This window comes from Vicugna pacos, chromosome 2, assembly GCF_048564905.1.
Source record: "Vicugna pacos chromosome 2, VicPac4, whole genome shotgun sequence".
Lineage (NCBI taxonomy): Eukaryota > Metazoa > Chordata > Mammalia > Artiodactyla > Camelidae > Vicugna > Vicugna pacos.
The window spans coordinates 61645881-61651734 of NC_132988.1; the positions used below are offsets into that span (position 1 = coordinate 61645881).

At 33.4% G+C, this 5854-nt stretch overlaps 1 pseudogene; it reads right to left on the bottom strand.

Annotated features, from left to right (window-relative positions):
- Positions 1-360: 360 nt before the first annotated feature.
- LOC102544790 (large ribosomal subunit protein uL29 pseudogene) lies at positions 361-735 on the bottom strand (annotated as a pseudogene).
- Between the last annotated feature and the right edge of the window lie 5119 nt (positions 736-5854).

Below are 5854 nucleotides of genomic sequence, written 5' to 3' on the forward strand. Positions count from 1 at the left end.
TTCTAGGGATCTGCAAGATGCATTTTTAACTTAAAGTACATTTTAATATTGCTGTAATCCGTATACTTCAATTTTCCCCTCCTGTCCTGTGTTGCCACTTCTACCTATATCACAAATCACATAACCTTGTTTTAATTTTTCTTTGAATAATCAGCTACCATTTGAAAATAGTAGACATTACAAAAATATCTTTTCCCATATATTCACCTTATTTAGTACTCTCTGTTCCTTTATGTATATTTAATTTTCCACTTGTATCATTTTCTATTCACTTGAAGAACTATGTTTATTATTTCTAACAGTACGAGTTGGCTGATGAATTTGTTTTCCTGCCAGTTTGTTTTATTGATGTCTGGATGCTCAGGCCTGGATCGTGTACTGCCACGGTGGGTACAGCCGCTTCTTCCATTGCTGCTTCTTGGTCTTCAAGTTCTCTTCCTGCTCATTGAGCCAGGGTTGCATGGCACCAGGTTTTCTTGGGCCACAGATCCAGGGGCATGTACTTGTTGCCCTTAGAGAATTTCCTGATGTTCTCTTTCTGAGTATGGTTAGTGATGGTGAAAACATGAGAACAGGAGAACTGGATTTGGAAATAACTTGGATCTTGGAGATCTTGGAAACCGCGCCACCTGCCACTTTAGCGACTCACAACTGGGACAGCTCCACCTTCAGGTCCTCCAGTTGTTCTAGCAGCTCCTCCTTGCAGCAAAGGTCTGGAGCCTTAATCTTGGCCATGGCTGTACAAGCTGCTCCCGCTGTCTTCTGAGAAGGAAAGAGGAAGGGGTGGGGCTGACCTCCACAATTACTTTAATTTTTTTAGGTTTTTTATTCTTAAAATAGTTTTATTTTACCCTATTTTTAAGATTGCTGGGTATAGAATTAGAGGTAACTTATCTTTTTGATTTACATGTGTGTTTCTGCTCTTTAAAGATACAATTTTGCTTTCTTCTGTCTTACATTGTTTTTGGGAAGTCTGTGGAATTTCTTATCTTCTATCTCCAGGAAGGTATAAATCTCTAATTGCTTTAGGACTATTTCTATCATTGGTTATTAGATATGTTGTGCCTTGCCATTTGTCCTATTTCTGTTTCAATGAGCCTCTTGGATTTTTAATTTATTGATTTTATAAAACTAAGCCATTATTTAAGTTGTTTTTGTTGCTCTTTTCTGCATTCCCTTTTTTTTTCCCCTTCTAGGTCTTCTAATAATTACAAAATTGCTCCATTTGCTGTTTGATTTTTTCCTTATGAAACAAGATCTTTCATTTTCTCATATTTTAGTTTATTTTTTCCATTGAGCCTCAGTTTGGATACTTTCTATTGCTACATTTTCAAGTTCACATATCTTATCACATGCATTATTTAATTCTTACTTTATATATATGAGAGAACCAACTAGAACCCACAAAACATACTTGTATAAGGCTTTCATTTAAAGGCAAAGAATATGGTACAGTGAGACAGAGTACAGGAAAACACTAGAAAAAGAAGTAACGTCAACATGCAAGTACACCCAGGCTTGTACTGGAGCAGCGTAGACTGTCTCCAGCTTGAAACAATACCTATGTTAATATCTAAGACAGGAATCTTGGCTTTGGAAGAACTCAAAGGAAAATACTTTCAGTACGTACATTTAAGTCCCCCTGGCCACCAAATCAAGCCAGCCTTTTCTAGTTGGTTACACTGTATTAATCACGTTTTTGTTTTGTTTTGTTTTTCCATATTGTATTGTGCTTTGAAATCTTGTTGGGGTAGGGGTCTAGCTGGCTGGGGAGAGATTGCTCTTCCCAAGACTAGCTAATTTCCAAGATACCAATTCCACTGTGAACACACCTTATGTATGCAAACCATCCAACCCCAAGTTATACCTTCAATACCTCCTTTATCTCTCACACACCAAGCCAGTATTTCCCCCACTCTAAATTATCCCAGAGCCTGGTACCAGACCATTAGAGATTACTGCTATAGCCTAGAGCCCACAGACATTATTCAGACTGGCCAGTTCTAAGCTGTATGCCTGCCCTGTCTTATGTCTCCCATAGAAAACTTAACACTAAAGGTCTAGGTCCTGCTTTCTTTGTTCCTTCTGCCTCATAATTAAATCTGGTGCTTCTCCATGTAGACCTGCATGGCATGGTCCCCTCCTCTTGAGAACTTTAAGTAATAAATTCTTCTCTGAATGGCATTGACCTCTTTGTGTTTCCACTCAGTCAAGTCCATAAATTAAAATTCTACAGGTACAACTGGGACATAAGCCATCTGCAAACTATCAGTAAAGAAACTGACCTCTTGGGTTGCCAAGAAAGTTTGAGTCCTTAAGCAGCATATCAGAAATTCCATGGACCCTACCTTGGACAAGAATTAAAACCAGGTATCTGTGCATGCTCAGAGATAAAAATAGAGCTTTTCCTACTTAAATAATCAACAATATCCCTACAATTCAAGCTTTAACTCTTGGTCAGGGTTTTGACATTATAATTTGCTCATGGTTATTTCTTCTCTGATATCTTTTGTACAATTTATCAAATATAAAAAGCAAAGAGATACTGATGAAAATAATAATCATTTCTGTCCAATGAGATACATATATTGCTTTAAAGAAACATTTCAGTTTACCAGTACAAAGTTTTTAATAATCTTATAAAAGCTTGAAAATTCTTTTATTTGGATTTCTGAACTTTATGAAAGGTATCAATAGAATAACTCAATGTAACAATTAATTGATTAGTAACTAAATCTAGTTCTTCTCCTGGCCAATAAGCTTCCATTGAAAGAACTTCCTGTGTAGGTTTTAATCCACTTCTCCAATATATTTGATCCTCAGTATCAGTGTTATCATTGGTTTTATCAAAATTAAACTTATACTATCAAACAGTACTACCCCAAATAGCAACGAGAATATGAATCAAGACTGAGAACATTACAGAGTAAGTCAGAATTACAATAGGATTTTCTGTGCCTTCTTTTCTCCCATTTGAGAGAAATGGGAACCATTGCTTTACTTGAACCAACATATTGAGTTTAAATTTTCTCTGAATTTCTCATTTTAATACCACACCAGCAATAATCTTTGCAATTTCAGATGAAGGTTTTATTTTGTTCCCACTTGAACATGTTGTCCATGAAATTACATGTTCCATTTTATCAGATACAATTCTCAATAATATTAAATAACCAATGGGAATATTTTACCATAGGAGAAATTTATGGTTAAATGGCCACTGGAAGATATTTCCTTTCTTTTCTGGTAATATACAGATGTTAAATGTTTACCTTAGAAAAAGTGCCCTAAAACATTTGAACTCATTTTTCCTTTAAATCTATTTGCTCTGCTAGTCACTGAGAAATCAATGCTAAAATTTCAACTTTCCATATGAATCTTTTTTTCTATTGCTCACTGTACTGTTTATATAAGACATAATCATCTTTTTCCTGAATTTCCTGGTAAAATTTTAATTTTTAATTTTTTCTAGAATATAGGATTTTTCATTTTATTTGTATTAATGGTAAATTTCTTGAACTAATTTAATGGTTTCTAGAGAAGGGTAACTCTTAAAATGCAATTATATTCATAGCACAGTTTGGGTATTTTACCTTCCATAAGGATATTATTTAGAGAATCCTAGCTTGCTGTAATGAATTTCCTCATTTTGTGATGGAGGACTAAGAATATGTTTTAAATAACTCAATCAGCTCATTCTCTTAATCAATCAACACTTATTAGGGATATAATATGTAACAATTATTCAGTAGACATGAATATTCAAAGATTAAAGTATTCATCTCTATTCATTTAGCTCACAGAGTACTCTAGATCCTTTCATATAAATTATTACTCTGATTCATTTTTCTTACAATTCAGCAAAGATAATGATAAATGCCTGAAGAAACTTATTTCTACCCTCAAGGAATAAATTAATGAGAAATTCTCATAAACTTGTTATAGTAAGGATTTCAAGAATAACACATACTACCTTATTTATAGATGTAATTTATAAGCTTTTTAACCAAAATTTATTCACCTGTGTAGTCCTTCTGCTTTTTATATTTTTTTATTGGGTCTTTACCAATTAGTAAAATTTCCAACTGATGCAATTATTTGTGTTAATGTTATAATACAAGGTTAGGACATCCAAATACTAACAATTTCTATATAAAAAGTAAATGTGTAGATACGAGTAATGTTTATTTGTAAATGTTCTTCACAGTACTTCTATATAACATAAAAATTTGAAAAGCAATTATAATACTGAAATGAATTTGACAACATAAATACAAGGTATTAAAAGTCATAAACTACAAGGACATACCCTAGATTCCCACTGCTGTCACAAATAGATCCCTTGAACTGAAAACTGAAAAGCGACTGAAATGAATTTATCCATCCATTTTGGCTAGCCAAGTGGTAAAGTTTCTTTAAATTCAGCTTATTCATGATTTTCATATGGGTTATCATTTTCATTGCTCAAATGCAAATAATCTAATAAAAATTACCTAACCCAACTTATGAATGCAAAAGGCATTTATGACAATTTGACTAAATTATATATTTTAATAGACAAAAATAAAATATTTTGTACACTAATAATACTTTATTTTCTCTTCATGAAGTAAGTAAAGGGTAACAATTTCCTTTTAATTTCAACATTAGAGTTCTGATTTCAGCTATAATAAGTAAAGAGCTCAAGTTTTCAAAATTGTCCTTACAACACTAAAAATTACTGAAATTCAACAAATTTTCTTGGACTTCTCAAAGAACTATGATCACAGAACCAATGAACGTCACAAATTCTGAAGGAAGACTCAAATCTGGAGTCACAGTAGAGATCTGCTAACCTGAAGCAGAAGCCGCTAGAGCCATAAACTGAGAAGACGACTTAAATGGGAATTTAACACTTGATGGAGCCTGAGTGTGGATTAGTATGAGAGTGAGAAACTCCTGGGGTAGGCAGTTCCCCACAATTTTGTGGGTTTTATCTCACAGATTCATTGGTTTTACTTTGAGTAACTTCATAAGCATATGTGGTAAAGAGCAAAGAAAATTCCTCTTCCCTGCTCCCTCATGGACTGGGAAGGAGAGCACTATAAAATGGGCAGAATATTCCTAAAAGCAAATGCTTAATCTCCAGGAGAAAAGATTTCACAGACTTTTCCCACCCATGAAAGTCCACTTCTCCCACTCCAGATAGCTCAAAACCTCCTGTTTCAAATAAGAAACATAAAAATCAAAAATAGGATGACCAAAAAAAGCTATTAACATGGGTTAAAATAAAAACAAGAAAACTTCAACAGATACTTCGCCAAAGAAGATTTACAGTTAGAAAATATACATACGAAAAGATGCTCATTTTTTTTCCCTAAAGATGCTCATTACCCCTCCCTGATAATATTTTTCATTAGGGAAATGTAAATTGAAATAGTAAGATACCACTATAAACCTAGTAGAATAGCTAAAAGAAAATTTAAAAATTATATTACCAATCACTAGCTAAATTGTGGAGGAAAAGGGACTCTCATTGTTTTCTGATCTAAATATAAAAATGGAATAACCACTTTGGCAATTTCTTACAAAAATAAATATGCTCTTAGCCTACAATTTAGCAACCATGTTCCTGAGTATACATCCAACAGATTTGAAACTTTTGACACACAAACTGGCATGTGGGTATCTATAGCAGCTTTATTTATAATCAGTCAACATTGAAGTTAACCAAAATGCCCTTCAGTAGTTGAAAGGATAAATAATATTCCATTGTATAGGATGTATATCTAAGTGATGGAATAGTAAAAAAGGTCAATGACTTAAAAAATGAGTTCTCAATTCACAAAGAGACATGTTGAATCTTAAGTGCATA